We start from the raw sequence: 26,131 nt of genomic DNA on the forward strand, positions 1-26,131 counted from the left end.
AATTCCCATTATTAGAGAAGTAGGAAACCATGATTAGTAGGCAAATATGTCATAGGTAATTACAGTCAGAGCAGAGCCTTTTTGAGAAATAAAAGCAGAAGATAAATTATATGATTGTTGTGATATTGATAATTTGAGAACTGTTTCTCAAGCAGAGGATTGGAACAGACATTGCTGAGGAAATCTTCTTCCTTGGGTCCTCACCAAGTCCTCCTCTGGTTGGACAAAAGAGCTCCTGATCTCACTCTAATGCCACTGTAGGAAGTGGATTGTTGGGGAAGCCTCGCCCAGCTGGTGATCCACTTTGCTGGTCAGGCCCTTCCACTGTGAACTGAGGGCCTTTTCCTCATTAGTCACATATGCTATACACCACATTATCTTCTCCCATCACTGGAAACCTCTCTTGTTCTTTATGTGATAAGATGCTGGAATTCCCAAGGGTGGAAGACTTGCCTGGGTTTCTTCATTTAGGAGTTACAAGATCAGCATGCCATTGGTCATACAAGCAATAAGCTAAGATAATCGTGAGTCTCAGGTCAGCCAAACTCATAGAACGAGGTCCTCATGGTTGGCTCTGTGTCGTTTTACTTTTTTGTTTCTTTGTTGTTTTGTTTTTGAGACAGGGTTTCTCTGTGTAGCCGTGGCTGTGCTGGACTTGCCTTGTAAACCAGGCTGGCCTCAACCTCACAGTGGTCCACCTCACCTGCCTCTATGAGTGCTGGGGTTATAGGCATCTACCACTATGCCCAGCTAGTTTTGTTTTCTTGATAAAGAGTAATTACATGTTTTTTTCTCAATACTTTCTTCAAGGCTGAAAACATATCCAAAAGAGATTCCTGAAGAAATTACCACACAATTACAATGGTCTAGGTCAGGACCTGCTGTAATGAAAGTGTTGGGTTTTTTTTTTTTACAGACAATCTCCATTGGCTCAATTTATGAATTTTTCAAGTTGTGGTGGTGAAAATTGATAGACATTTAGTAAAACCTATATCTTGAATTTGTGGATTTTGATCTTGACCAAGACAGAATTCTTTTACCCCACTCGACCACATGAGTATAGCAGTAAAAAAATCTCTGGTGTCTTTCTCTCTCTTTTTTTTTTTTCTTGCTAAATTATATTGTTCACTATTGTAAGTATAATAGATGCTATTTTGCTTAGCATATTTTAACTTATAATAGGTATTTGGGACATACCCCATTGGAACTTGAGGGAGTACCTACTTGCTCATGAACTTACTAATCAAGATATTGTTACAACTACTTGGATAGAAGAGTCTCTTTACTGTAAGTGAAACCGGGAGGAAAGAAAAGAGCCAACCATTTGGTTTTGATTTGCTGTGAAGAGTTGTAGCTAAGTGCATGTGTTTGAAATGTCCTATCTGAACCTCTTATTACAGTGTGGCCTCATATACAACAGGTACCTGAGTTGGTCTCTTTGTTCCTTTGTCTTGGATGTCCAAGATGTAGCATGATTTGGTATGGTGGTCTGTGGGATGGGATGGTACGATAGAAGAAAGGGTCATGTGATAACTTACCCTATCTACGAATGTAGACAGAAGAGATGACTGTCTCTACCACAATGAGAGTTGTATAAGTAAATATGTTGGCTAGTAAGTTGAATCATGTTTTTGAATTTCTGTAATCCTTTCCTTTCCCAATAATGCTTGTTATGCTGTTTCCTATATAGGTCTATTAGCGGTACCAAAAATTAGTTATATTTTATCAGTAGAGTGGAAATTTATGAGTAAGCATATTGAACTGTCACTGTTAATAATGAGCATAATGGGTAACACGAATAATTTTGTAGCATTAAGCGATTAGTGGAATATTATAAATTGACTCAAGGGATTTAAAAATAATAATAATCATATTAACACTGGTCTTTGATAAACCATATATATTATCTTTAATTAGTGTTTCTTCCTTTTCTATAACTCTGTATTTAACTTTTTCTTCTATTTGATTAACATGGAAGCTCTGCTAAGTGATGTCACTCTCATTTTGTTTTGTTTGTTTGTTTGAGTTTTGTTTTGTTTCTTTTTTTGGAGTTTTTGGTTTTTCAAATCGGGATTTCTTTGTGAAGCCTTGGCTGTCCTAAGACCTGGTTTGTTGACCAGGCTGGCCATGAACTCCTAGTGATCAGCCTACCTCTGCCTCCCTGAGTGCTGGATCAAAGGTGTGCTCCACTAATCCCACCCATCCTTTTCTTTTCTTTTCTGTTTAAAAATCTTTCCTTTTCAAATGTAGAAAATTAAAGTATAAATTTGCCTTTCAACACTACTTTTGCTGCATCCTATAAATATTTGTTTGTTCAACATAAAATATTTCTCGCTATTGTGCCTGATGGATACATATTTAGGGATCATGTACTGGCTCTACTCTAGTTATTAGTGAACTGTTTAAGGATTAAGACTATGGAGTGAGAGTGGCATAGTACATGCTTAAGACCCACACACGCCAGGATCAACTCCCAACATCACCAGCCCCAATGCCTCTCTCAGCTGTCTACAGAATGATCAGAGGTACATATCCTTGTCACTTTTTCACTACCTCGTGGACAATTATGGGGCACTTCAACAGGTCATATATAATTTTGGAATAGTACATGTGCGATAAGAAAATCACACTTTTTTTTGTTCCATTTTAATCTCACACTAATTTGTGCTGGGTTATTTTGGGATATAACATTTAAATATCAGAGAGTGACGCTATCTATAACAGCAATCAGTGTCATGAATTTCTGAGATTATCTTCTGAATAATTGATTCATAAAAGCTTATTTTCCCTTCAACTTAGAAATCTCAACAAAATTGGTTAGGGATAATATAATGCTACTTGAGAAGCTTGAAAGCTTATGGCATAAAGTTCTGCCTTTGTCACTTGGCATTTCTTTTGTATGTAAGGATATTTTAAAAGTGAGATGACAGTATGAAGTAACCGAAACAGTGATTGCCCGTGAGAATTTTATTCATTATAGTATGTACGTATATGTAATACAAAAATGATAATATGTAGCTCATAAATATAAATAACATACATATGTGTATGCAGACATGTCTCTCCCCTGTGTGTCTCTGTCTCAGTCTACATCCTAGCTGGAATATACATAAATTCTGAGAGGATTCTTTTAGTCTCTTTAGTTCCTCCTGATTCTATTTCACCATGCTTAAAACAGTAAATATGTGACAAATATCTACAATTTCTCTTCTTTTTATTTTGTTCTCCCAGAACTGGAAAATATGAGCCTTAATTATCATCTATTACTGAGATTGTAAATTTGCAATTCATCGTTTTTCATCAGTATCTATTTTGTTATCTTTCATGTGATTAATGATAATGCTTTGTCAAAAGCATAGGTTATTTTTACTTTAGCTAACATAAATCTAGTTTTTAGAACCAAAGTATACCCATCTACTTCTCAAGCCCTCTGATGAATTGCAGTGATTTCTTAGGTATTGCTTTTATGCTACTTTTGAGCCATGTACAGCAGTAAGGTAATGAAAATATGAACAGATGCTCAGAGGCATTAATTGCACTGAAACATCATCAACCATTAAATTTGAGGGCTTTCTTCCTGAGGAATCACATATTCAAAGTATTTGCAATAGCTGTTTTTGAATGTCGATCTTAGAATAAGCTTATTAGATTAAAAAAAAGTTTATCCATATTACTTCATAGTATAGATAGGCATCCCTTGATAAGTAGCTTTTCTGTGCTGCTCTGTCTATTCTTTTCTCTTACCTTTGCTCCCCCCTTTCTATTCCTAATGTTTCTTGTCTATTTGTTCTTTTCATTGTGATGCTAAATGACTTTAGCAAACTGGTCTATGCCAGGTGCTCTCTAAATGAAGTAAATGATTTTCCAGAGTAGAGCACGGTGATGAAAAACAGCCCCACTGACTCTGCTTATAGAGAAAAAGAAGAGCAAAACAGACCAACAAACAAAACCAAAGGGGTCAGGGTTTGCAAAGATGACTGTGCAAGCAGATTCAAGGACATATATAATGGTTAGTTTTCCTTTAACATCCTCACTTGATGTGATACCAACGCAGTTTCCTGTGAACACATTTATTTTATGTATGAACACGTTAACATTGTGTTTGCCCAGTCAGCCTTTTTGAGACTGACTTGCTTGCATGTTCCACCAGGGAGGGGGGGGATACACCTAGGAAGTATAGTGGATTTCAAAACAAACACTTGTATGGTGGTAGAGGACCGAAAGCAACATTTGATCAGTTACATTTGAGGGAAATTGAAATGTGAAGAATTTGCCATCTCTGAACATCAAATTTTCAAGGTAATGACACGTACTCTGGTCCCTCATATTTGACCATGTCCCCTGGACGGGGAGACCTGGTGACACTCAGAGGAAGGATAGCAGGTTACCAAGAAGAGACTTGATACCGTATGAGCATATACAGGGGGAGGAGGTCCCCCTCAGTCACAGTCATAGGGGAGGGGAGTAAGGGGAAAGTGGGAGGGAGGGAGGAATGGGAGGATACAAGGGATGGGATAACCATTGAGATGTAACAAGAATAAATTAATAAAAAAATGTTAGAAAAAATGACAAATATCTGAAGGGAGATAATAATTTGGAGCGGGCCTGTGCTGTGACCAACAATTGTCCAGTTATATAAAACATTTTCACTACGAAAAATAATCCATTTTCAAAGCCAAGGGGACAGTAGCCTATCACTTCATTACTTACAGGAAGAATGTTAGATTTGCTGAAGGAAGATAGGTTGAGCAATTTATTATAAAAGAGTTGCCTGTTTGAGTAGTCAAGCATGTGATTCAGATGTGGAGTTGGCCTAATCTTTAATAAAAATTTTACTAAGTATTCAAATACAGTGGAACATTCATTAAAATATAGCAAATCCTGCTACTTTTATAATTTAAAATCACCAGCTCAAATGAAATGTTTATGTTAGAGGATAGTTTCTACAAGTTTATACTTGATTTAATTTTAGTGAATTGTGAAATGTATGGTATCGATTTTCAGCTTTATATCTAATTCTGTGTCCATTTGGGGACAAGATGGTAGAAGATAGTGGTTTTCATTATTATTTGGGGTGTGAATAATTATCCTTTAGAGGAAACAAATATTTCTATTGCAACTGTATACAAATAATGAATTTCATAATAATTACCATATAAATTCTTTAATACTCACTGGAAAGTTTAAAAATTGATATACTTACAGAGCTCCAAGAATGCATTAAATTATCAAATATTTTGAAAGAAAACATTATTTTAATATTTTAAGCAACTAGTTCGATATATGGATTCTTAGTTTAGTGATTTAAAAATGGAATACTGACAATTTAAAAAAAAAAGAACACATATACACACACCCATGAAAAGAAAGAAAAGAAAACGAATACAATATCCTGAAACATTGTTTAAATAAATTCATTTTGACATAGCTTAATTTTTACATTAGAATTGATTTATATCTTTATAATTATTTTTTTAAATTTAGTGTGCACATCACTATCTCTGTTTCAAACACTATCTACCTATCTGTCTATCTATCTATCTATCGATCTGCAGATAACTACACAGGAAGTGGGTCTATCTGTTTATGTATATATATATATTACTATATAACCAAATGCAGTAAGATGTGTCTTCGTTATCTCTCATTACTGCATTTCAACTGGTAAAGTTATTGAGCTTGTTCCAGGTCTCAGAAATAAATGCTTGTTGTAAGAACCCAGAGTTTCCTGGAAATACTGAAACATATTTTGAAGTCTTGTGTGTTCTTTCATGCCGTTGAGTATTTACCTGGCATACTTAAATATTTCACTTACATTCTCAGTCCACAGTTCTGTTCATCATGTGTCCGTCAGGTTTTATAGTTCTTCTCATTTTACTATGACACGTTTAAGTGTTGTGGAGAAATTGACTTCTAGAGTAATTATAAAGTTTTATTAGTTTTTGGTTAAAACCCTAAAAGAAAATATTTTGTCATCTAAATTGCATCTGTTATTTTCTTGCAGACATGTTTAATTCAGTAAGTCAGAAGACAAAACCATGGAATTTTAGAAATCAAAGAACAAAATAAGGTAATTCACAGATTATTACTATTGTATATGTTTGCTAATAATTTAAAATGTATTTATGATATGTAAAATCAAGTTAGTATATATTTCATGAAACTTAATCACTTGAACAAACAGCGTGTTTAAATATGTTGTATACTTTTTGAAGTGATATTTTTATTTTCTTACTTTCTTTTGAAAGTAGGTTCTCATTTTCTGAACAATAAATAATGTACTTCAATATACTTGCTATTGCAAAGAACTATATGAAAAGTATATGAAAAATAATTTAGATAAAGTAACTGGTTATTGTAGCTGCTGTCTGGAAAGGCACTGATGGCTATAGCTATATTAGTTTATTAGCCATATAAAACAACGATGCCAAGATTTTTGTTTGCATTGATATATAGACTCCAAGACAATGCATTGATATATTCTTGTATAATTCATTTCATTTGTTCTCAATTTATATCCAAAACTGTATATGAATATAAATAAATTATATTCATCTTATACCAAGATGTTTAATATATAAATCAGATTATCTTCATATCTAACATAGTTATTACAAATATACTTATTCAGCTCAATATGAAAAATTTCAGAGTATAAAATTAGACTGGGACATATTTTCTGAAGCAAATCATAAAATATAAAACAGGTCTTTATATTAATATCAATGATAACAATTGTTATTTATATTTTTTCCTTTGTTGTTTTGGGGATAATGTCTGATTAGATACCCAAAAAAGTCTTTTTGCCTTTGATTTCCTGGCTTCTGGGATTACAGCCCTGTACAACAATACCAGGTTCCTGTTGCTGGCTTGAAGCTATTCAGAATAATTATTGTGAAGTAACTTTAAATTTGCTAAAATATAAATTATTATAAATATTCAGCAAAAACATCAGGTCTTCTAATTTTCTTATTATTCTTCATTTTGGATAATTATTATTTATTGACTTGATTCACTGAAATAATAATTTACTATAAATTATCATCTATGTGTTTTGCAAAATCCTATATAGTTAACCTGAAGCACACTCAGTGACTTAAGAGTTTGAAAACGTTGCAAATGCCTTTGTGGGCAGAAATTTTTAAATTGATATCAGTGCTTTAAAGTGTCTGTTTAAATAATATTCGAACCGAGTACTGCATAGATGCACTCATCAGAACCTATGCAAAACTGAGAGGGGTGGCATCTGCTTTAGTCCTAGAATTCTATGCAGAGGCAGGCAGATCTTGGAGATAGTTCCAGGTCATCCAGAGTTACTCTGTAAGACATTTTTTCAAATGTAAGACAAAGATATGAATAGCGTTGCTTCAGTCAGAAACAAACAAACAATCAAAGAACAACAAAAAGAACAAAGAACAAAGGATTTACTCCCTGCGAACCAATGTATCTGTATAGTTTTAACCTATTCTGTCCGTCTCTATTTTCTTCATTGTGTTTTTAAGTGCATACCGGTGTAATGTGTACTAAACTTATTTTTCAAGGTATGCAGTCTGCTTTGACAAGCACTGAAAGCTACATAGATGCCACCTCAAACAAAAAAGATAGACCACACTCTCCCCACCTGACCCCCCCAGTCACCCCTTTTGTGGCCCACCTCTTTGCCCACTCTCAGCACTGGCAGCCTCTGGACTCTATTTTAACATAAGACACACAATGAATGCACCTGTGAAAGCCATGGGGACGTGCTCCTGGTTGGGAGACAGTCTTGACCCATGACCTTTCATGTGTTATTTACCCTGTTTATGCTTCTGTTTCTTCTTGGGTAGTAAGAAGTTAATAAGATATTTTTACCATGCAGCATTTAGAATAGAGCTCAGCATGTCAGAAGTACTGCATCGATGCTTGAGGCTCAGGAGAGATACACTGAAGGAGGTGTCCTTTCCATAAGAAATGCCTCCTTTGAAAGGTGTTGAGCCATACAACATCAAACCAATGTTTTCAAAAATAATAAAGGGTGATTAGTTATACCATTCTGACAAAGTTTAGTTGTCGACTCCACTCTTCCAGGTCCTAGGTATAAATACTTTGTGTAATGCTGAAATAATTCCCCACATGTGGTATATTCATCAGCAAGTTCCGCCAGACTTCTTATCACCCTTGGCTGTTGCCTTGGTACAATCTCAGCCCTCTGCTGTGCAGACGAGGAACAGTGTGAGATGTTTTTCTTTGCCTCACTTTTACCATCTTTGCCATAAAGCGCAACTCAATCTCAACCTCCTGGGCACTCCAGCTGGCTGGGCGGCACCATGTGCTGAGAGCCGTCCTCCACGCTCTCCTCTCAGATAATCACGTCTTCTTACCAAGAACCTCTTTGCTCATGCTAGGCTTTTCTATACAGTACCGTTTAAAATGGACTTTACCCAAGAATCCTTGGGTAAATCCTGCCTCTGCTGTGTTAGTTTAGATACTTAACACGCTGTGAGATCCCGGATTCTTCCCCCTTGATGCTTTAAGTTAGCTCCTGTAGAGCATGGAGAGAGGTGTCAGTTAGTGTGGTACCGCCCTGATAGGCAAGCGGGAGAATGTGGGCAGTGCATACTTGTGAACCCGTTAATGTGGCAGGAGAGAAGGACAGATTCTGAGAAGCTCTCTGTATAGCAAGCCTAACCAAATAGATGAACTTCATGGTCCTGTCTAAAAAAAAAACATAAATATGGGGAGAAGTTGAAGTAGACACCTGATGTCCGGTTGGGTGTCCACACTAAAGTAAATACATACCTACACATCCATGTGTACACGAGTGCACACACACCAAACACAAGCAGGCCCATGCACTGACACAGAGACACAAAATACGTTTATATTTAGGAAATATTTCCTATTTGCAGCATATCTATTTCTGTTTTTTTTAAATAATGTAATGGATTTTTAATTTTAATTTTAATTTTTATTTTTTTTTACTTTTTTTCTCCTTTATTAATTTTATTCTTGTTACATCTCAATGGTTATCCCATCCCTTGTATCCTCCCATTCTTCCCTCCCTCCCATTTTCCCCTTATTCCCCTCCCCTATGACTGTTCCTGAGGGGGATTACCTCCCCCTGTATATGTATCTTTTCTAATGTATTACTGTCCTTGCTCATGGAACTATATAAAAGCTAGCTGGAAATAGCATAGATGACAATGTGAGTACAAGCAAATAGATTATCTGGGATATCCTTGCAGTAACTCAATTGCTGTCAAATGAAAATTCAGTTTGAGGCAACAGCTAGGATTGAGTGGTGGTTACACCTCTGAGAATATTTCCAAAAGAGAAGTTGACAAATCTTCATGACTGTATTTGAATGATGAAAGGAAAGCTGTTGTCAGGAATAGCTTTCAGGTTGCGAACTGCAGCACTGTTTGTGGTAGATCACAGAGCTTGAGGCTTTGTTTTGTTTTTTTAATACACACACAGTATTAATAAATAATTTTCATATTTTATATAGGTATGTGGCTTAAAATAGTTTATATTTTGTAACAATATGGTACATTCACATCATTCATTTTTATGCAATATGTATATAAATATAAGGAAGTGATGTATTATTTTATGAAAATAGCATCTAGACTGATGCTAATTTCTAGACTGAGATGGTTTATAAAAATATGTAATGTGTTAGACTTAAGGTCATTATACTTTTAAAGTTTCCTTCTTTGTTTGTGAGAAATTAAAGCAAAGTTTGCTTTACTGGGAAATTATATTTCTAGTTAGTTTCAAGGCCACACAGAAAGTGCTGGAATCCGAAGCTATCCAGGGGCAGAGTGAAAGCTCATTGATTATTCATACTATCATTCCTACTTATTCCGTGCTTAGTGGCTGTCACAGGCTGTCAGCCACATAGTTAGTGCCCTTCAGAATTCACATGCATACACGGCAGCCTTTGGAAATCCGCATAAAGATATGTCTGACATTGGTTAGATAGCTGCCCGTCAGTAGAAGACAGCTGAAATTGACAGCCATTTTCCGCCACAGAGCAGATCACAAAACAGTGATCAGAAAACGCGGTATTGGTAGACAACAATATCAGTTACTGACCCAGACAAATAATAAACTGCTTTTCACATTTCTTCTTAAGAAGCAAACACAAAGAACAAAACAATTAAATTATGTTCAATAACCAAGTATCCTGGCATAAGCATCTTTGGTGTACATTGCTTTATTTGTATGATCTTTGATGTCAAAAAATTGTTTTTAACATGTCTAAACTTTGTCTTGCTTGGCTATGTATGCATATATGTATGTGCTTGTGTGTGTATTATGTATGCATGTATGTATAATATATTGTTTATTTCATGACGTACTGGATATTGAGATTCGTGGATACTTGCCAAGTTCAAGTTCCCCACCAGTAAAATATAAACCCAACGCTCTTTTATTAGGAATTTAATATATAATTTTGAGAGAAGCCTCCCAAGTTTGCCCTCTCTGGCTTTGAGTGGATTATGTAGTGCAGGTGTGCCTTAAACTCGAAGTTGTCCTCCCTCATCCTTGTGTTTTCTGTCGTGTGCCACCAGTCCTGGGTTATCTTTTTGGGGTGACAGTGTCTCATTGTGGGGAGCATTTCTTCATGATTGTTTTGAACACATACATTTGAATTCTTGTCCATTGCATAGTTTGAAGTTGCACACTTTAGATATTTGAGGAATTTTTAGAACCATAAGTAATGTGTATCTATCGCCATCTTAAACTGTTGGTTAGTGTGTTTTCTCTTCTTTGTAAAATGACATGAAACATAAGACCCGTGAAGAAGTCTTGAGTACCAAATCAGGGCATCATCCAATTTTATCACCCAAATGATCATCACCAGGTATTCATTCGCTTCACCCCTATAAAAATCATAGGTTATTCTTTATTCCTATGTTTTTAAAATTTTCAGGATGATGTAGAGACAAGCTATGCAATATGTTGCCTTTTGAGCCCAACTGTGTTCACTCAGCATAATGCCTTTGAGATTCATTCTTGTTGACTGCATCATTAATTCATTCAATTTTTATTGTTGAGTACTATGCATATCATAGTTCATTTATGCATCTATTACAAACATTTGGCATTTCCAATTAGGAAGTGATTAAAGAAGAAGTCTTGTAAGCATTCAAGTATTGTGTATGAGAGTGGGAGAGAGAGAGAGAGAGAGAGAGAGAGAGAGAGAGAGAGGGAGAGTGCGCACAAGTTTTCAAAAACTCTCTAAGATAAATATTCAAGAGGGATTCTGGGTCACATAATTAGGGGATGTTGATTTATTTTGTTTGTGCTTTATTTGTATGCCATTTTTCTTATTCCTATTTAAGTCATTATTGATAGAAAAATAGGTATTGTGACAACTGCACTTAAATTTCTGGGTTTCAGCAATAGTTAACACTGGCTTAATTATGGCAAGGCCTGAATGAATGTAGAAAAGAATAACATTGAGTGAAAAGTTTTATGTTTTTGTTCTTCTTGTTCTTGACATTTTCCATTCTTTTTTGTGAGTGTGTCTTATTCCTGCAGTAAATGAAGGCACATCAGTCACTCACAACAACACAATTTAGGCATTTTCTGGACTTCATGCTATATTCACTTTCTTAATTAGTTTGAATTCTCATGTTTAGTACTTTCTACATAGAAAAGACCTCAGAGAAGATATTTTACAATGTTTATAAAAAATCTAACTATATAACACTCCATAAATTAATAAAAATGAGCATTAAAAGAATAAATGTAGAATTTAAGCATCAAACTGGCCCTGGGAACCAAGGTAACACAAAACCTTTATAAGTGCTTGCTCCATTTACCCATCAGGAAAGTGTCTCTCCATGTACCCTGGAGAGTGAATTATATTCAGCTTACAAATATGGTCCTGTTGGGAAGAACCCAAGGTTCAAGTTGCCTTCACTGTGATTCTGTCTCACTGTTACCTTGCTGGGAGACCCAGGGAGCATCACATAATCTCTCTGGATTGTAGTATTCTCATTTGCCCAATTAGTAAGGGTAGTGTTAGATTATCCATGCAGGACCTTCTTTGGCTAAAAAAAATAGGATGTTGCAATTCTATGATGATCTTATGTCATTGAGTAACGTTTGCATTGGTAGTTAAGTTATTCTGCCAGAAGTCAATGGTAAGCAGCTTTTAAAAGAGTTGAAAACTACGATTAGAAAAAAAGCCAATAGTGGTGTTGGAAAGGAGTCTACAGTGTATTCAACACACATGAATCTTACAGGATCACCAATTTATGTAATGCTTTTCCAATTTTAATATTCAAAACACTGGACATAAGTTATATATTATTTCAGACATTTAAAAAACATGTGCTCATAGATCACTTTCATTTTCATGAGACTTTCCTGAGAATTGTAATTTTTAACTTTTAACAGAATTTTAAATATCAGTTATTTGTTTCTTTAAGTAGCACTCCCTTACGTTTGAACAATAGGCTGGATAAAAATTCATAATTTTCAAAGGACTGGGCATTTAAAATGAAGCTTAGCTGTGAGTATCAGAATCTGCTTCAATGCACTGTTGGGTCAAGCCTCATAGAGGACACTCTGCAAGCACAACAGAGTATAGTTACTAGTGTCAGGAGCTTTCTTTCTCCCATGGGTTGGGGCAGGTATTGGTTGGACATTCCCTCAATCTCTGCTCTATCTTTATATGTGTACATCTTGTAGGCAGGGTAAGATTTGGGTCAGAGTCTCTGTGAGTGGTGTACAGAGTCTTGTGGAAAAGTGGAGGGACAGAAGAGAAAAGGACGTGTTGGAGAAGGGAACTCCATAAAAAGACCAAAAGAGCCAACTAAACATGACCCATAGGGGCTAGCAGAGACTGAAGCCCCAACCAAGAACCATGCGTGGACTAGACCCAGGCCCTCTACACAGATGTAGGCAGTGGGCAGCTCAGGCTTCATGTGGGTCCTCTAGTAATGCGAGTGGGGGCTGTCTCTGAAAAGGATGTTGTTGCCAGCGTTTTGATCACTTCCCCCTGACGTTCCTGCCTAGCCAGGCCACAGGGGAAGAGGACATGCTCAGTCCTGGTGCGACCTGATGAGCTGTGGTGGATGGGAAGGGGGCACTCTCCTTTTCTGAGGAATAGAGGAAAGGGTATGGAGGACATGGAGTGAGGATGTTACTGGGAGGAGAGGAGGGATGGGGCTATGACCATGATGTAAAGTGAATAAACAAATAAAGAAAAAATAATAATTAAAAAATACTTGATAATACACCAAAAAATTATGTTTACTGCCTTAAAACAGAATGCATACTCTAATAAAATGGACATTGCAAGACCAGCAAACTTTTCTAGTGTCATTTAATGTCTTTTGTAAGAGGCATTCATGTTTTGGAGGATTATGTTGGATTGTTGGTAAATAAGAGTAATTAAAAGATTAAGTGGACCCTTTAATATTACATACTTAATGAGCTGTCTTCAAAAATACTTCCTGAAGTCCGGTTGTGATGGCATATGCCTTTAAGAGACTTGAGAGGCAGAGATGGGTGGATGTCTAAGCTTGAGGCAAGCTTGATCTACAGAGAGAGGTATAGAACTACAAAAAACAAGCAAGCAAACAAATATAAAAGAATAGTTACTATGATAATTATTTTTTAAAGGAAGATGTCTTGGAAATGTGAGAGATCCATTGAAAATGAGATAAAAGTGATCAGTAAAAACATCTCACAAATACCAAAACTCTTTTCTCTGATGCAGGTTCTTAGTGAACAACCTTCCTGTATAAAGCTTTGATGCCTCTGCCAGTTATCTGGCACATGTAGGTTGACCTTTCTCTTATTTAAAACATCAAGAAGTTCCCTTGAATAATTTTCTATGCATTTTCCATCTAACCAGTGCTCAACTTACAAACTTTTACACAATTCTTAACAAGTAATAGGGAAATAGAGTTGAATCATACAAAAAGAAAAGGAAGTAGATTTCTTGATTTGGCTTATTGATGTCTTCACTATTCTAGAAGAGTATATAATTAGCTAACATATTTATGTACAAATTTTATTCATGGGAGAACTATCTCAAATTGCCTTTTAAAAGTACAATAGAAGTAAGTGGTTATTTGTTGGCATTGTTGTCAAAAAATCATGAAAGACTAGATTTACCTTAATTTGGTATATATAATCATGTAAACTTACCAATGTATGAGCATGAATGAGGAAACAGTGTTTTCTATACCCATACATATGGTTAAATTTTATCTCATTTTTCTTAGATACAAGTGAATACATCTTAGGTTACTATTCCCACCAATGAAGTTTTTATTAAACTGTATTTGCCTTGATTCAAAGTCATTAAGAATGAACACCACCCCTGATGGAATTGAAGACCAGGTAGCTTAGTTTTACAATGAAGCTTAGTTGTTTAGGAGTTAAGATGCTTTTAGGTCAAGATAGTTGTTTTAAGTTGATAATGACAAGATGTGATGGAGATTGATTCACATTTAGAATTTTAGATGCACCAAGATAGGAAAGATGTTTTCTTCAAGGCTGTCCCATTCAAATAGCCAAAACACTTAAGAATTTAACATTTATATAATTCCTGATGGTGTCATGGTTATTCTTCCTAAAGGTAGTTTATTGTATATATGTGGAATAATATAAATGTATATGTAAAAAATAAAATAAATCATAAGCACTGAATTGGCAATATTTAGTTATCAATATATGGATAATTTGTGAATAAACACTTGAAAATAAAAGTTTGATGTGCCATCTGGATATAGTATAGATATCCCAGGAAATTTGGGTTTCCTATCCTAATAGCCCATTGGTATAGTATCAGTTATCCGGATATCACCATTTCAAAGAACTTGTGCTACAGCAAAAAAGGAGACACAGCCATCACCAACCCTCCGAGGTGTATGTAGTGTCCACACAGCCTTTGGTGGACACAGGTTCTCCTAACAGTTTCTGTTAACTTTTCTTTTCTGACCTACTTCACTTCAGTTTCCTTCTTTCTCTGCTTTTTCCTTAGCTGCATTTACAACATACAGCTTTGTCGTTGATCCTTTACATTAAATATGGTGAAACTGTAAGAGTTCTAAAAGGCTACATAAGCTACTTACCAAAGTATCTCAACAAAAGAAAGCTTTCATTTAAAAGGTAGCTGAGTGTAACACACATATGCTAAACCAGAGTATGATAATTTCTCTGCAAAATGGTTTTTATTGAATTTAGTTCCAACAGGACAGCAGGGATGGAGTTTAACAGAAAGCTACTTTAAGCACATGACTGTGGGGGACAAGACTGAACTGAGAGTGGAGAAAAAGCATTGCTCATTTTTTCTCATCCTTTCTTCTGAGAGCAAAACTTGCTGTGTTCTAATGGTAACCCAGACACCAGAAATAATGAGCTAATGGTCCTTCACTCAGCACCTTGTCAACTTACAACCCTGTGTGCTAAACCCACATCCGGATTGAGATGTCTGTACATTGTATTTATCACCTACTTTCACATAGAATGGAAGAGTTGGTTTTTTCATGAAAAGTCTATAATCAGCTCAGACTTTTCCTTTCAATGCTTGACATTTTTCCTATACACACAGATCATCCACCCACAAAATTCATTTAACTTTAGCCAAAAGGGAAAGTGAACTTTGACAACATTTAAAGTTCATTTTTAAAAACTAAAATGTTAAAAAAAAATGTCTTTTTAACATATTCATGTGTCAACAGATAATGATAAAAATCTTCATTTAGAGAAAAAATAAATTATTTTAATTTCATTGATAATGCCTTAAAATGGCCCAAACTAGGTATTTATAAAACTTAATGAGAATGCATGCATCGTGTCGCCTAGTAACGTTTTCATACGATAATCTAGAGAGGAAATTTTTCAAGTGTTAAAAAAAAAAAATACTGTGCATGTGTGTTTGTTATCTGGGAAGCCAGATAACCTCCTACAGAAGTTTATTTTTTCTTTCTACCGTGTGTGTTCCAGAAATTGAACTTAGGTCTTAATGCTTGGTGGCAATCTTTGTTACCACAGAGCTATATTCCAAGTCTAGAAAATGTCAGCTTGATTTACATTGGATGTAATATTGCCCACTTGACTTACTTGAGCCAAGGTCATAGCAATTTTGTCTCTTGGACAGTTTTAACTACAACACCTTGTGCAATATAGATGAAAAAGGAAAGTCTGGTAGGAAGGGCAACACCATATAAGCCAAAGGATATAGGAGTCACCGGCATAGCTACTTCCTCTCTTTTGTTGTGTCTGAAAACACTTCAAACAGCAAGTTATCCATGTTTAAAGTCTTAGCCAGACTTCATAATGAGATTAATTTATGATGAACCTATGTAGAGCCAGCCTTGCCTGGTATTACTTGGTGACTCAAAGCTTTCCTGTTGTCTTTTCTAGGTTTCCCTAGGTTATGCTTAGCAAATCACCCCAACTTCTGGACTTTCTATACTCTTTTAACTTTATTTATATAACATGTGGCACAGAATACCATTTTAAAATACATTTGAAACTTTCAACACATCTGTGAAATAAGAAATGACATATGCAGAGAATCTTTTACAGTTAGTTTTTATTTAAGGAGCCACAACAGAATTGATGTCAAAAGTGTGTAAAGGATTTTATTATCGACTTAAGGTTATTATTGTTATTGTTGTTGTTATCTTTTGCGTTTCCTTTGCACATGCCTTTGCTATTTCTATGGCTGTGCCAGAATGACTTTTAGCACCTTATCTGCCATTTACATCCCCTCATGTTTTTCTTACTTCATCCTTTCTGATGGCAAAGGAAACAACAACTTACTGTAGGGTCAAATAAATTTACTCACATATTCCAACTAGAAATAAAAGTCCTGAATGGGTCATTTATAGTACAGGACAATCCTATGCTTATAAGTAGAGTATACTTGGAAGTTGAGATTGTCTATAGGCTCATTAAAGTGATTGTGTATTTAATTATCAAAATGGTATTGGCAGTAAAAATTTCTTCATTTCACTTATACTCAGAATTTTTCTTAAAGATCTGTGACATTTTAATAAACTGTGTATATCTTTCAGCATTGAACATGATTTTTAAAATATTGTTTAACATACTAGTTAGTAAAGGGCGCTATAGATTAGTTTGACCTGACTTTGAAATTCTGTATTATTGCTAAACATAGAGTATTTAGGGTAAAAACTAAATTTTTAAATGATTGATAACATGTTAAACTATTTTATAATGTAATAATTTTATCATTTTTAGGTGGATGTCCTTAGTTTGTTGACCTAGTTCACAGATGCTACTATATGTGGTTTGCATTAATAGTTTTTTTAGGTTTGTAGATGAAGTTGAAAAAGATTTAACAAATAGTGAGAAAAGTCTCATTCATCTGTAGTAAATGAACATGTGAAAGCATTCTGATGCCAGTTGTTTCCACATATGTTTTAAAATTAGGCCAAAGTATCACCTTAAAATTGATTTGTGGAGGTAATGTTATCTTTTCTGACTGTAAATGTTTCATGTTTAAGACTTTTGTTCTAGGAACTTAAACTATTATCTCCAGATTTTAGAAAGGAAAATGAAAGCCAATCATATGTTCTCTTATATATGATAAACCAAACAAAAGGTACCAGAGAGCCAGTATACAACTTCCTAATTTAAAGTGCTGCCCGGACTTTTGTCCTTAGTAATGGGTGAACGCAGTCAGTACCAAGGCACACGATCTGTGCCAGTGGCTCTTTCATTCTCTCTCTCTCTCTCTCTCTCTCTCTCTCTCTCTCTCTCTCTCTCTCTCTCTCTCTGTCTCTGTCTCTCTCTCTCTTTCTTCCTTTCTTGCTTACTTTCTTGATGGCTTGTTTGCTTTTCTTGAGATAATATAGCTGTTGGGAAATTAAAATGACCGTTAAAGAAAGGATATATTTCCTGAAGAGAATGTCAACAGCTTACCAGCTCCTGCTTGAGCACTTGTCAAGAGAAGGAAGGAAATGCAACTATATTGCTAAATTTACAACCTTTGGATGAGTTATATTAAACATAGCCATAACTTAATGGTGAAAATATTAAGGGCTAATGCCATATGAAAAGGACAGTGTAGTAATTGTAAAGATCAATATAATCGTTGGAATATTTGAGGAAATAAAGCACACATGTTCATTTATTGCATGACTACGTCACACCATGGCAGGATTTTGCTGTAACTGGAAAGGCATGTGAAATGGATAGCGAATTGAAAGCAAAAATTATAAGCTCACATAGTATATAAAAAGACAAGCAAGTGCTTCATCTTCTCCAGAGGATAAGAGAGTCAACTAGAAATAATTCCTCTGTTTGAACCAGGCCTTTGTAAGAAGCTCAGCAGTCTGTATTGTTCTTGTGTTCCCTATGAGGGCTGCAATGTGAGGCTGGGGTAGCCGTAGCTCTTTATTCCTTCCAAACCAGCTACTGTGCTGCTAATTAGAATTGGATATTGGTGGTCCTGGAAATGTGGGAGACCATCAATGTTACTTTGTGTTAAATTTTAATCACACAAGTCAGGACATTCAGAATTATGGTTTCCATGGTAACCACAACACTGAGCCCTGTGTGAAGGCATTACAGTGAGGGTCTTTGATTAAGCGAAAGTAAACCAGAAGTGAAACAAAATGCTCCATATGTGCAGCTAAAGTTACCAAAGGGGGCAGGAGAGGGAGGAAAGAAAAAGAAAAAGTACAGTTCCCATTTCCTTAATTATATTTGCTTAATGGTGTGTCACGTGACTCGGCAATACACTGAACAGTCTGTTAGAACTCTCATGTGGATGCTCAGTTTTCATTGGGTTTTAATGATTATTTTTCTAGCACCTTCTGATTTCTTAAAATTTCCCCGATTTATATACTCATTTTCATTTTAAAGTAACCGATGATGCTGCCTTTTGGGACCTTCTGACTGTTCTCATAGGAGGAGGAGAATCTGATTGGATTTTTTTTTCCAGTCTGAGAAGTTTTCCTTTGAAACCTGGTGAAGTGGAATTACATTACTGGTTATTTTGCCAATGATCCCTCATTGGAATAGTGATATTATGGTAGCTCTTCCTTGTTCCATTTTATTATACGTGTGTAGTCATCAAAATGAAAAGAAGTTTAATTCAAAACAGAAAATAAGTAATTCAAAACGCATTGAGTGTTAAACACAGAGCGTATATTACGTAATATCACTGGAGTCTCTGGTCACAGAATACAAACTGTGTATACAGAGTGTTTCATCTTGAAGCATACATTTTGTCGAAAGTGGAGATTCTCATTAGGGAATTATGTTACAGCTTGTCTAATGTAAGTTCAAATGAAAACATTGTGTATTAGCTATGCTTGAGCCATGTTTGTACGCTGTAAATAAAGTGGTCTTAAGTGGATGTTTTCATATATTGGAGTAACAGTTTATTAAGCCACTATTAGGCTTTAATTTTTTTTTCTGAGATTGCCATCATTTCAGTTTATCTTTCAAGGAACATATGGTCTACTGACATTTTGCTGAAGATAAAGAAAATGACAGGCTTCTCTCCATTTTTTGTCTTGAAATTGAGAAAATGCGAACCGAACTAATAATTTGTATGTAACGCTCCAGCATTACTTGAAATATGTTCATAATAGGTAATGCAAATTCAGTATTCTTCCATGAATATTTAGGTGTGGATGAGTGCTTTTGTCTAACACTTTAATGCTACTTTACAGACCATTAATCTGTTGAAAGGGTTAGAAAGCTGTTGATTGAGGAGCCTGATAGGATCCACTTTCTGCTTTGCAGGGAAGCAAGAACTGCCCTAACTGCTTACCTCCACAGCACAAGCTCAGCCACAGTCGGGGTGAATAAAGAACTACATAGCCAGCTTTAGTGAAGCCTCACCCTTGAGGACATGTGTTCTTTACACCGCAACACACACACACACACACACACACACACACACACACACACACACACACACACACACATACTTTGATTTGTTCTAAAAATCACATGTGAAAACATTTTTATTTCACAAGACAAAAATCAAGCAGTGTGATGGGTTAATCTTGAGTATTCTTTTGCCATTCGGTAGCAGGTTGGTTTTCTTAGGTTGTGGAAGCTTTGGTTTTTGTTTCTATATAATTTTTAGAATTATCTACTTACATGACAAAAACTTGCTCTTTATATATTTTACATTTTTTTTCCAAAGTTACGTTAATTTACTCTGGCCATGCCAAAATAGCATCATAATGACTAAAGTAATCTATAATTATTTTCTTACAGTTCTTGAGGATAGACATTCAAATTGCAACTGACTGACTTCTTGGTGAGGACTCTCTTCTGTATGTTAAAGTAGCTCTGTCCTCATACGGCGTTTACTCACTTAGTTGCTCACAGTTGTAGGAAGCTACCTTGTGTCTCTTCATTTAAAAACACTTATCCTATAACCCTTCACCCAGTGACAAGATAAACAGTGTAGATTTTGTTTCTCCCCCAATTTTCTGACACAAATTCTCAAAATGCTGGAGATCTTTGAAGTGATAAGTTTGTAGCTCACCTTTCTTTCTATGTATGCCTGAGATGCCTGATGGCTAGGGACTTCTGGAAATGCTCAGCATATGCCTTGGCTGCCAGGACACCCACATGTGTAGTTGGGAGTCCAGGAGGCATTTTGTCTCACTTCTCAGGCAGCAATGGTGGAGGCTTGGAGATCAAGCGGATCACCAGTCACCAGTTCCTTTATCAGCCATTTCAATAGGACACAGGTTCCATAACAACCCAAAGGACAGAGTTCAAAGAGGTTCTTATTTGGCCATCATATGCTGAGCCTGTGACTGACAACTGTAGATAAAAATTGACACACGTGCTGTCTTTGATTTATGGATCTTTGTGTGTGTGTGTGTGTGTGTGTGTGTGTGTGTGTGTGTGTAGTGTGTGTGTGCTTGTGTTTGTGTGCATGCACACGTTTGTGCCTACGCTCACAAACATGCATATGTGTGTCTGTTGGATTTGTATGTTTTTATCATACAATTCAACTAGCTGTTCAACTCTTGAGTCAGTGTTCTAGTAAGGTCTTCCTCCGAGTTTTGGTCAACAAGTCAAGTGAACCTAAAGAGGGTGATAAGGGAAACTTCTGACCTCGTAGATCAGAAGTGTAGATGACATCTCAGACCTTTGCTGATGTTGACCTGGATGTGGGACTAGCTTGGAGGATGGAGGCTTTAATATGAAGCATGTGTTGTAATGTTAGTAAATGGGTCATAATTTCATTGAACTACGTACAGCATACCTGGTTTTTTCTGGGATATTTGTAGAATTGATTGATGTTAGTGTAAACTTTATGCTTTGGGTGATGAGAAGTGTCTAAAAAGCAGTAATATGGAGAAGAGAATTTTACTTGTAAAAATGGTAGCATCATTAAACCGTTGCACTTCCTACAAGAACTCTGTCTACACATTCAGTCACAGTGGGGAGTGTAGCGTCAACGTAGAAATTGTGAGAGGAATCTATTTAAGTCATAAGAGCTACTCTGTGCAAGACTTTATACTCAAACTGTACATAAAATAGCTAACAGTTTCTGGTTAAGGTATTTACAATGCATTCATAGTATAGACATTACTCAAGTTACAGCACTAATTAATGTATAAATGTAAGCCAAAATAACCTTTCCTAGGAAAGAAATACTCCTTCTGAGACTAATAATTATGTTAAGAAATATATATTTATATGCTATATAATTAAAGAAATCTCAGTGTACTGTATTGGTTCAGAGAAGACCTACCTGGACACTATTAAGGTTTATTCTATAGAAAGTAAAAAGCTTGAGAAGAAAGCAGTTTTCCTCGAAAAGAGCATGTTTCTGTAATTCTTCCCACTTAAATACTTGGAAATGAGTACCATACTTTTTTGTCAGTGCAACTTAAATTTGGTCTGAAGGAATCCAGAATAAACCAGACTCTTTTGGCCTTAAATTATTTACCTAGGAAAAGTATTGAATCACATCACTTTACAGATTATTGCAAAACATGCCTCTCTAAATACTACTGCTGAAAGTGGAAAAGTCTTTCAGTATATGAATGCTTTTATCAGTGCTTTCAGTCAAAGCCAAACACTTCCACATGATCTGATCTAACTTTTGTCCTTTTGCAAAACATGCTTCATATTATCAGTCAAAAGAAAAAAAAGTCCATTAATAACTTCAAAGATCAAGAACAAAATATTAGAATAATAATTAAAATATGGACTAAATTACAAAAAAGAAAACTTCTCTGGGGTTTGGGGTGAATGTGTACTTATATTTTTAATCTAATCAATATAAATGTAAGACATTCATAGAAAATGGTAGAGTAGATAACTGTAATCATATTTATATATTTGGGATGAAGAGATTTTTATTGGGTACCACTTAACCAGAAATTCGTTGTTAAACCCTTTCCTAGACATGATTTGGAAAACTATGTATAGTACATGCTTGTATCCATCAAAGTACATGAAAATACTAACATTTGAAAAAGTTCTTATTATTTGAGATTTTTATACAACATAGGCCTCTACCACTCAATCCACATAACTTTTATGGTAAGTTTTTATTCTCTGTCTTGGGAATCTACAAGATATAGTTGTAAAAAAGAAAATAAAACTAACAAACCAAATTAACAAAAATAGGGACAAATTAAAGTTGGAATCAAAGATATTAATCCTGATGTTGTCAGCCTTTTTTTAGAAGCATCTTTTCAGTGGATGCAAAACTTAGGGTTTTTTATTGCAAATTGTTCAATTTTTGAATAATTAACATTACTCTGTGCAGTGGTCACCCACAGCAGAAAAAGCATGCATTTTGATGAGCGTAACTCAACATCTGGCTGTCACTAGAGCCCTGCGCAAACCTGATAGACACTTACCAGATGTGGCTTATGGTTGTATTTTATTTTGCGTTGTACAGCCAAGTGTGTTTGAAAGACATCAGAAATATTTCCAGGAATAAGCAGCCTACAACGGTTTATGGTGTCATTCAATGAAATCGTAAAAGCCTTCAGAATGAAAATAGTTAGTACCAGTTGAGAAAGCCCTGAACACCTGCTGTTTGCATATAAAATTACTGTATTTAATTTTCATATGTATCAACTTTGAGAACAGATTTTGTGTGCTTCTCCTGAAACAGGTAAGAAAAATGAAAACACAGATGAAGTGGTAAAGCCAAACTTTGACTCTAAGCAGAAGTCAAGATGCTGTATGTACAGTGTGCCCTCTAGCAATTGTGCCAAAGTTCCTAGTGTGACCTATGACTCTGACTCTGAGAATAACCTTCCTTGGGTCAAACAAACTGATTCTTACTATATCCAATTTGAAGTACATGCTGTTCTTACATTACTTAGCAGTATTTTAAAAGGTGACGTATACTGACAAAAATGTTATTCACCTATATATTTTCCTTGGTTAATACACAGATGTTTATTCTTTGCTTAATATGTTTTTGCTTTGTATTTACTGATAGATAATATAATAATGAATTTTTATATTTTGAAAGAGAAAATTTTAAAATTTGTATTTATATCACTTTAATAATATCTTTTTATTAGGATACAACAAAATAAATAAGGTGTTTGCATGTTTGGCATTATTAAACATTGGAGATGTATTTATATAAAGAGAAATGAGTGATAGAAATATTATAATTTCTGTATTTGTATTTGTATATTAGAAAATATTCAGCACAGCTTTTTTAACATGCCAGGTTAAATTTATAAAAATATAAAACAATGTTAGTATTGTTCTTTAATAGGTGAACTTATCTGCTATAATGGCCCGATGATGTCATTGGTATTTCCTTCTGCTAATAGCAGTGTGCTACAAGCCAGGAATCATTCTGTGGTTCCAACTGTCATAAAAGCAAGTGAACGGTTTTATACTGTAACTAAAGTTCAATTTTTAAAAAATTAAATATTGTGATTATAATTACTTTAGCCTGACTCATATAATCTTTATTGTATTCCTGTGGCATTCTAGGAAAGATAAATGATTACATATGTAATTGACCAAGATTTTTGTATTTTAGTTTCAATTATACTGTTTGTAGTCATTGCCTAATTCGGATTCAATGAAACTTTATGAGCTTGTGTTGTAATTTTGAAAAAATTGGGGTTGCAGAGATGGTTAAGGGCACTAGCAACTCTTCCAGAAGTCCTGAGTTCAATTCAAAGCAACCAGCTGTTGACTTACAACTATCTATAATGGGACCTGATGCTCTATTCTGGTGTGCAGACAGACATGCAGACAAAGCACTGTATACATACATACATACATACATACATATGTACATAGCTACACACACATACATTTAAAAAAAACTGAATAATTAGTTGCACAGACAAATTAGGTACTGTTTTCTAACTGGACGCAAACGGTAAAGCCACATCAAAAACTTTACATTAAAAAATTATACTCAGGCTGGGCGTGGTGGTGCTCATCTTTAATCCCAGCACTCGGGGAGGCAGAGGCAGGCAGATCTCTGTGAGTTCGAGGCCAGCTTGGTCTACTAAGTGAGTCTAGGACAGCCAAAGCTATATAGAGAAGCCTTGTCTCAACAAACAAACAAACAAATTATACTCAAGCAATATATTTCAGAAAATATCTTTCTTTGATAATAATCAAATATATAAGACTTTAGTATATATACGCTTTTCTTAAAAGTTTATGAGAAAATCATCTGTGTCCTTTAAGATTTGAATAAAATGTGAAAGTATAATACCACAATCATACAGTTAATCTGTCAATTTCCTTTCCTCAAATCATTGCGGCTTCAAACCACAGAGTTCCCTCATCTTCTTCTTAACTCATAACATCTTGATGGTGCACACAAGAAACAAGAGAAAATAGACCCGTGTGCGTCAGCTCTCAGTTCACATTGCATCTCATTTTTCCTTTCAACAGCTCACAAGAACTGTTCTTCGTCATCATTATAGAATCACTAGAAGAATTTGGAAAGAGCAGTAGAAATCCAATCTCTAGAGATTGAGGAAGCTGGATTAGTTCATATGTAATGCACATTCTTAACCATTAATTTTACAAATGCACACATTTGAAGCAATAAGCATACACATATGAACTCTATAAATTGACCAAATGAATTCACTGTGAAATGAATGAGTAAATGAAAGGATTCTTTGTAAATCTGGGATTCAAAATTATAAAGCAGTGTTCTGTAGCAAACACTCTGGAGTGCATTTGTGAGGTATGCATTTGGAAAAATAAGCATCTGAATGTATGTGGTGGTGCCCTTACATCACTCTGGGATGAAAAGCCAGAGGTGATCGGGACAAGAAGTGAAAGAAAAGAATTTAGAAGAGTGAGTTAAAATGAAATAACTTAAAAAAAAAAAAAAAGGACAGTTTGGATCTTGGAAATTCACCAAAGTTTAACAAACTATAAGCTTTGTATGTTTTTTAAATAGTAAATTAAACGGAAAATGGTACTGTTAGACTATTTTTGTAGAAAAATTTTTTTTGTCTCTAGTGTATCCCAAAGTTGGTGAACTTACTAACTTGGACCTTGCCTAACCCCAGTTGGCTGATTAAGTCTATTTTAAACTACTGGCCCTGCAGTGGGATTTGTGGTCCATGGGGATATTAGCTGCTCTGCCCACCGCCCCTGTCTGAGGACTGCAACAACTTGACTAATTCTGACTGAACAAAGATTGATTTGATTGTTCCCAGCATGAGAATTGGATGCAAGAAACCCCACATCTATTTCTCCTTTTTTATTGGGAAATTATTTGGACTTCGGCCATATATGCTGTTTAAGGGCTTATGGAAAGGGTCTTTACTCAACCAGTGTTTAAGTTGAAAATGAATGTTTGACCTTAGATTGTTTAGATAAGGTACAATGAGCCAGTAATTTTACACTGAAAAACTCTTAAAGCCACAGAATTTAGACAGAACTTCAAATCTAAATTTAATTTTAATTTTTTCCTTCAGAAATTCAGTGAAAATAAATATGTTGAATTGTTTCATGAGAAAAATTTTAGTTTCTTCAGAAACCCAATATGCTATAAACCTTCTTTATGAAAGTACCTAATTTATTCTTATGCATTAACTTCAAGGAAACATCAGTAATATGTAAAGATACAGGTTCTTCAATCTGAAAATACTTCTTAAGTCTTTTTTTTTTATTTTTAAGACAGGATTTCTCTGTGCAG

The 26,131-nt window shown here is 35.1% G+C and overlaps 1 protein-coding gene across 26 annotated transcripts in view; it reads left to right on the forward strand.

Moving 5' to 3' along the window:
* The window catches only part of ADGRL3 (adhesion G protein-coupled receptor L3), a 737,803-nt gene that overhangs the window by 164,717 nt on the left and 546,955 nt on the right, over positions 1 to 26,131 (forward strand). For 25 of the 26 annotated variants that reach the window (XM_084758697.1, XM_084758684.1, XM_084758710.1 and 22 more), the window contains one exon: positions 6,005 to 6,070. The gene's annotated coding sequence lies outside the window, so the exon portion shown is untranslated. Of the gene's footprint in view, positions 1 to 1,267; positions 1,288 to 6,004; positions 6,071 to 26,131 lie in introns of those variants that run through there. The other variant, XM_084758706.1, reaches the window with a different exon arrangement.

This window comes from Acomys minous (genome assembly GCF_964271855.1).
Source record: "Acomys minous genome assembly, chromosome: 15".
NCBI lineage: Eukaryota > Metazoa > Chordata > Mammalia > Rodentia > Muridae > Acomys > Acomys minous.